An 8150-nucleotide genomic window follows, 5' to 3' on the forward strand; every position below is an offset into this window, starting at 1 on the left:
TAACAGGGTGTTATCATGGTCCACACTTGAGCCTTGTGCCAGAGGGCAAGGGCCCAGGAACATGATCCGATAAGAGAAGAGCGGGAAGCTTCTGAGGCTCAAGAGAAGTGCACCTGTCACGGTCCTCCGTCATCTGCTTTCCTTAAATCTCATAAAAGTAGAGAGCAGAGCCATTCGATGTCCTATTAGGAGAGAACACAGTGTCTTCTCTCGTTCCATATCAGTTTCATTGCTGTTTATTTAGGCTCTTCCTTTATGAACATTTTGAAAATCTTTCTTTTCTGATGAGCAGAAGGTGAGAAGATGCACTCAGAGGCTTTTAGTTGGGAGTGGGGGGCCAGCATCCACAGCTAAAGCAGCATGGGAATTCAGTGATGTCAGGCCCCCTCCAGCCTTTGTTTGGGAGACTAAATTTGGAAGTATGGCGTTATCAGGAAATGTACTCCCTTCCTTCTGTCTATCCCTAAGGAATGTTTCATTTCCTTTTTCTTTCTGTCTGTCTTCTTTTTTTAAAGTCCCCTGGGGTCTGTACCCAGAGAGGTCAGAGGAAAGGGCAAGCCCATGCTAAATGTCAGACAAGGCACGTGGGAATGGGTTTGTGATCAGTCAGAGACTTCCTACTTCATGGTGGCCACTGCTGTGCATGCTGCCAGAACTCGGTTAACCACTGTGTCCGGCTTGCTGGCCGGCTGATGGCAGAGGAGGAGGGCAGTCTCTTCCAGGAAATCCACTCAGCCGTGTCTGGCACACCTTCATTAAATAACAGCAGGTGGGTGCTTTGGACACTTTGGGGCTACAAACAATTGTCAAACCCCTCTTAAAACCAAGGCAGCTGTCTGTCCCTCCTTCAACCCTCGGGTTGACACAGTGGAGACAGTGGGTGAGGACTCTCCTGTGGCTCCCTGGGAATGTCTCTGGTGTTTATTCAGGGACTTGATGTTTTCTGACAAGATGCTGAGGGTAGAGATGAGTTCCATTGGTCATGTGAGTAAACGGGCTTAAAGGGTAGATGGTTGAGGGTACGTGGGCTCAGGTGTATAAATGATACAAAAAAATAGATAGTAGATAGATAGATAGGTAGATGATAGATAGATAGATAGATAGATAGATAGATAGATAGATAGATAGGAGATAGGTAGATAGAAAAAAGAAGGAAAAGCAAAGAACCCTGACTCAGTGTGACAAGTGGGAGAGCTCTGCATTTACTTCGAAGATGGAGTTATACATGTGCTATGATCTACTTAATAAATATATTGACAGCCTCATATCGGTCTAGAAAGAAGTGTTGGTTTCTCAAGAGTCATTATCTGCATCATGTTACCATGTTATGTCTTCAGCTTCCCCACTCAAATGCAACCACAGGGAACACATACCAAGAAATAAAGATCCCTAAGATCTACAGCTCAGGAGTAGAGCACCTGCTTAGCATGTATGAGGCTCACGGCCAGTACAGGAGTAATTTAAGAAAGACAGGAGCTGAGGAGAGTGGAGGAGAGGGAAGAAGAGAAGAAGAGAGGAGAGGAGGGGGAGGGGAAGGGAGGGGAGGGAGGAGGGGAAGGGAGGGCAGAAGAGAGGAGAGCAGAGGAGGGGAGGGGAAGGGAGAGGAGGGGGAGGGGAGGGGAAGGGAGGAGAGCAGAGGAAGGAAGGAAGAGAAGGATAAGAAAGGACAAGAAAGGTTATGTGTGAATAGTTACTTAGGGTGTAGCTGAGTCCACAGAAGGTGTTACCCCATGCCAGTAGGATAAATGAAACCTAGGAGAAGAAGAACCCTTCACTCCGATCTGCGGATGCTTTCCCTCTTCCCAGAACCACTGGCTGATGGAGCAGGCAACCTCCTAGGCCCACCAGGAAGTCCTGCCACGGGGCTGCATCATCTCCACTGGGGCCAGAGGTCAAGAGTCAACTCTGAGGGCCACATTTTCCACCCCTATTCCTAGTGAGCAAGGAAGGAATCCTGTCCAGAGTCTAGAGAATTTTAAATGAAGTCTGCCAGCTAAAGGAGGGAAGGTTCTCCAACAGCAGTCTGAACTTGGATTACTATAAACTGTCAATTATAACTCAGAAGAGTAAATTTCTGAAGCAAAAAGAAGGTTGTAAGAGGTAGTAGAAAAAAATGTGTATGTGTGCTATGGGTAGAAGAAAGCAAGAATGTCTGATTTCTCAGAGGCAAAGCACTTCATATAGTGTGTGTGTGTGTGTGTGTGTGTGTGTGTGTGTGTGTGTGTGTGTGTGTTTACCTATGTATTTGTGTATAAATTAAAATTGGTTATTTAAGAATTTTATAGACAAATACAGTGTATATTATCAAATTCAGCTGCTTTTCCCCCATAGCTTCTCCCCACTTCATGGTCTCCTTTTTGTTTGTATAACTAGCCGTACCCAATTCCTGCTGGTCAAACACTCATGGGAGAGGAACCAGTCACTGGAGCATGGTCTGCCTCCCAGGGTCTAGACCCAACCCTTAAAAATGTCCTGAGTTCTCTAACAGCTACGGACTGTCAAAAGTTCCTCAGGTAGAGGTGGGGGCTGATGAGCCCTTCTCCCTCCATTGTAGAATATTGACTAGCATTGAGGCAAAAACATAGCTTTTGCTTCAAAGGGGAGAGAATTGATTCTGATGCCAAATATGAGTTCAGGCCATGGTCCAGGAACACAGGTTTTGGTTTCCCCAAATTTCATGTTCCAAGATGGAAACATTGTCATGAGGATTTTGTAGTAACAAAAACAACAAAAATCCTCGGGTCCGTTGGTGGAAATATATTGGTGAGGTGGGCATCCGCAGAGCGGAGAAATCTCAGCTATGGATTGCAGATGTTGTCTGACGGTGTGGTTAACTTTCATGTTCGTGGAAGCTAATGATCTGCAGAGCCCACTTACTTCAAGGGGTTTTAATCTCTTAGTCACCGGATGTTAGGTCCTATAGAGGTGGTAAGGAGTGGCTGTGCCAAGTGGCTAAGTAAACTTCTTTTAAAAGCCAACCATTGGGCTGGAGAGATGGCTCAGCCTTAAAGTCTAGGCTCACAACCAAATATAAAAGCCAACCATTTATCTTATTTGTATAAGAAAGTATGCCACAATCAGTATTTATTTCATTTTATCATTTTACATATTATTAATGAATTTATACATAAAGCTCATTTGCTTTTTTCTTTTCTTTTTTGTTTTTTCTTTCTTTTCTTTTTTTTTCTTCCTTTTTTCCTTTCTTTCTTTCTTTTGAAACAGAGCTGTGTACCTCTTACTTACTCTGTAGACAGGCTGGACTCAAATTCAGAGATTTGCCTGCCTCTGCCTCCTGAGTGCTGAAACTAAAGGCCACCACATCAGTGTCATTTGCTATTTTTAAAAGATAGTTAACTTTTGGTTCAAAAATCAAAACTCTCTTAAAAATTCATTTTTTTCCACTAGGTACAGTGATTAGCAGACACAAGAGTCTAAGATTTTGTTTTTTTCAGGAGTCTGGGATGGCAGGATCATTTGATCCTAGGGATTTGAAGTCAATCTAGATAATTTGAAGAAACTCTATCTCCAACACAAGTAACCGTTACTTCATTTTATTTGGTGTCTTTGAAATATAATTGCACTATGTAATCTCAGCCTTGTCCATCCTCCTACCCCAGCCTTCTGGGTGCTGAGGCACTAGGCATGTGCCACCATGCCTAACTGAATTAAGACCCTACAAGACGGAAGATAAATCCAAGGACCGACTGATAGAATCCAAGGAAAACCCTGAAGGTGGTTGAGGTGTGCTATCCCGCTATCCCACGAAGTGTATGAGTGGAGCGTGTTTAGTTCCAGCAGCAAAATAGTAAACAGTAAAGTTTCCAGAGCAGAAAAGAAAGAGTTCAGACTCCATTTCAGAGACATCGGCTCACCTGTGGAGGCCTCTCCTCCAAGTCAGGAGTCCAGTTGTAGAGGGTTGGAACTATGACTTAAGACAGAGAACCACAATAATGTGTGGTACAATAATGACCAATCTGGGAAGATGTGGTTGTGGTGTGATGATGGCGTGAATGCTGTGGGGGTCATAAACACTCTCTAGTTGAATTTTTTTTTTGGTTCTTTTTTTCGGAGCTGGGGACCGAACCCAGTGCTTCCTAGGTAAGCGCTCTACCACTGAGCTAAATCCCCAGCCCCTCTCTAGTTGAATTTAAAGACAGCTCTGCACCAGGGAACTCACGCCTAAGGCCTAACGCCTAACGCTGAATACCAAAGCATGACTGGGATGCTCATGGGGCCCAGGGGTGAATCTACCACTCCTGTTCTCCTAAATAGACACGGTATAAAATGCCCTCCAAATATATATCTATCCCATGGGTTGGATCCAGTAACAGGTACAAGAGAGAAGGGACAGAAGCTACATGTGACAGCTGCACCTTAAGACAGACCAAGAGGAGACACGAGGAAATTCTTTCTTCTCAGCAAGCCAGAGTGGCATGGGGCAATTTTAAAAGAACCTTGCTGAGCCAACTGCTTAAGGTCAAATCTCCTCGCTGAACAAAATTCCCTGAGAAGCCAGAGTATCTTCGGAAGGATGCTCTAAAACTTGGCCTTGAGAATAGCTTTAGACAGAGAGGGACACCTAGAAGTCAGGATCACACTGTGTTCACTGAGGAGAGGATCTGACCTGAGCAATGGTCTGGAGTAGATGGTGCAGAGATGGCTCCACTACCAGGACATGATCTTGGAGAGGAGCACCCTGCATCTGCAACTCGAGGTCATAAAACCCACCCAGGTCTGAGCAGCATCAGCACCACAGGCATAAACCACACACACTCTTCACCCAATGCTTTCTTTACTTTTATACTTCCCGTTTTTGCTACCCACTCTTATCAGTTTAGTGAATCTATGTTGTTCCAGTCTTCTTTTTCTTTTATTTATTTAGTTTGTTTTTCTTTTTGATGAATTTTCCAAGAAAAAAATTCAGAGTTGGGAGCTGGAGTTTGGGGTCTTTCTGCCTCAGCCACTTGTGTGTGGGGATTGTTTTCAATCATATTTGCCTCTTTCTCTCTGCCTTCTATCTTTAAGCAAAGCTACCTTCTATTTCCCCTTGTCGCTACTGCTTCTCCCTTCTGTTTGCTTGTTTCTGTTTTTCCCCTTTGTTGCTCTATTTCTAACTGTAGTCTGATTCTGCTAATCACATTCACCTTCATTCTGTCAGCAAGAAATATCTTAGTACACAGTAATATCATCCCATTTACTTCCCAACTGTATGGGAGTTAAAAGAGGAAAATTTTAAAGTGATTTTCTGGTTGGTCAGTTTGTTTGTTTGTTTTTTTGTTTGTTTGTTTGTTGAGACAGTGTTTTATTATGTAGCTAGGGCTGGCCTTGAAATCTCTATGTAGACCTGGCTAGCCTTACACTCTCATGGATCCTCCTATTTCTGCCTCCTGAGGACTAGTATTTGGATACCTATTGATTTACTCTATTGGCAAACTGGGTTATCCATTACCTGTGATTGCTCTGCAGATAGTAGTTTACTCATGAAATAGCATGGGCATTGGTCCTGGTGCTCTGAACATGTCAGCTGAATGTCTAACCACTAAGCAACCTTCTCAGTACAGTGAAGAAAAATAGTAACGGCACTACTGCACCTTAGTCCAACTTTAACATGGAAAATATTTTTACTGAAAGAATACAGGTTTGTAATTCAGCAATGAACAAATCCAAATACAAAACCACAAAGATCCAAGGCAACATGATTATTCAAAGAAATTTTTTTAATTAGTAACTGCACAGTAATGGCCTCCAACAAGAATGAGTTAGATGAAAACGTAGACAAAGGATTGAAAAGGGTGATTAGAAGAGTATTGGAGGTCTGAAGAGTTGATTCCATGGTTAAGAGCACGTTCTGTTCTTGCTAAGAACCCAGGTTTGGCTCCCAGTACCTAAATGGCATCTCATAGCCATTTCCAATCCCAGGGACCCAACAATCTCTTCTTAACTCTGCAAATACCAGACACACACATGGTCACATACAACCATGCAGGCAAAATACTCACACATAGTTAAAAACATAATAAATAAATGTCTTAAACATTTTAAAAAGAGTTTTCAATAACATCAAAGAAGAAATGAATACATTCTTGCATGGATTCAAGAGGAGCACAAAAAGACAAAATGAAATAAGGAAGTCAGTTCAGGGAATTCAATGAAGAGATAGATATACTAAAAACTCAAATATAAATACTGAAATTTATAAATATAAAATTGAAATTCAATAAATCAAACAAAAAAATTTAATGGAATTCACATATGAGAGAATCCGTGATATTTCTTATTCTGTGTCTGTTGCCTCCCTTGGAATGAATATCATATTACACTGACTCCTAATGGCTTATTACCACATCCATAGATTAGCTTCTTTTTGCAACAGATGGTGTCTAACACAGAGACCCACAACTGGTCAACATGTAGAGAATAAAAGACTGTGGGGTGACCAGTCCTAAATGGGACATCCGTATCACCCGTCTTTCCCAGGCTCAAGCATCATCTTGGAAGAGGAAGCAGAAAGTCTGTAAGAGTCAGAAGTAGTAGAAGACTACTGTGAAACTGTGCTTCCGGGAAACAGCAGGGTAATGGCACACAAGAACCCACAGAGGTTGTGATGGTAGGCAGAAGGCTGCGCAAGGTCAATCCTGACAAATCCCAGCATGGCGCTGCGAATAAAGTCCCACCTATAGCTGAGGAGATACCAATGACTCCCGAGGGAGTAAAAACCAGTTTTCTTTAGGGATATAGAACATGGGAGGATCTCCATGCTCCTGAAAATGGTCCAACACTAAAGAGTACATGAAGTTGAGTAGGAAATGTATTAAGAGAGGGTTATTTGGGGGGGAAGGGAAAGGTGTCTAGATTGTATAAGTACACACTGTATGCATGGATGAAACATTCAACGTTTCAAAGTAGAAGGTAAGCTCCATGGAAAAACCCACCAAATGAGAAGAAATTGGGTGGGAATTAGAATATTGGCGTTTGAAGACAAGGTTGATAAATCGGAACATTCAGCATGTAACAGAAATAAAGAAGAAAGTACAAACATAGAAGAATACGAGACTCCATTGAAGGAGCAAATTATGGGTCCTGGGTGTAAAAGGGATAAAATTATTTCATGCTAAAGGCACAGAGTTTGGGGTTTCGCTTGACTCTGGAAATTTTTAAGTTTTCCTCCAAATTTCTTTGATTAACACAATGTGCCAGGATGTGTGAGAGAGACAATGAAAGCAATCCTAAGAGGGAAGACGCGCTTATTTTAAAAATAAAGAAATCTTAAATAAATAACAATGTTTCCTCAGATGGTTGTGTTTTGAATGAGAATGGTACCTAGAGGCTCATCCATTTGAGTGCTTGCTCCCTAATTAGCCATTTTGGAAGGGTTAGGAGGTGTGGCCTTGTTGGAGGATCTGCAGCACTTTGATGTTTCAAAAGCCTACACCAGGCCCAGTCTTGCTGTCCCTCTGCCTCCTGCTTTTAGAACAGATGTGAGCTCTTAGCTATTGCCCTAGCACCATGCCAGCCTGCTACCATGCTCCCCACCATGATGGTTTTTGACTAAATCCCTGAAACCATAAGCAAGCCACCAATTTAATGCTTCCTTATCTAAGTTTCCTTGGTCCTGGTATTTTGTCACAAAAATAGAACCATAACTAAGATGTCCCTACATCTTAGAAACACAAGAACAGGCCAACCCCCAAATCAGGAAATGGAAAGAGATAAACAAACATCAGACGTCTATACATGGAAATAAAAAGAACAACAAAACAATTACTAAAACAAACTCCACTCTTTGAAAGGACAAGCAAGATTAACAAACCCTTAACAAAAGTAAAGAAAAGAAAGGCAAAGACCCAAATTAATAAGATTAGAAGTGATATTGTCATAGTTACCAATCAAATGAGATTATTAGAGCATGCTTTTAAAATTTTTGTTCCAAAATATTGTAAAATGGTTATATCTCTACACACATATGACTTACAAGATTAAATCAAGAGGATACAAACAACTGAAATATATCTGTAACAAGCAACGAGACAGGCAATAATGAAAGGTTTCCCATGTTTACAAAAAAATCTGGGCCCAGACAAATTTACAACTCAATTCTCTCAGAAACATAGAGTTTTAATGACAATGCTCCCCAAATTATTCCATAAGAT

Source organism: Rattus norvegicus, chromosome 18 (genome assembly GCF_036323735.1).
Source record: "Rattus norvegicus strain BN/NHsdMcwi chromosome 18, GRCr8, whole genome shotgun sequence".
In the NCBI taxonomy this organism is placed as follows: domain Eukaryota; kingdom Metazoa; phylum Chordata; class Mammalia; order Rodentia; family Muridae; genus Rattus; species Rattus norvegicus.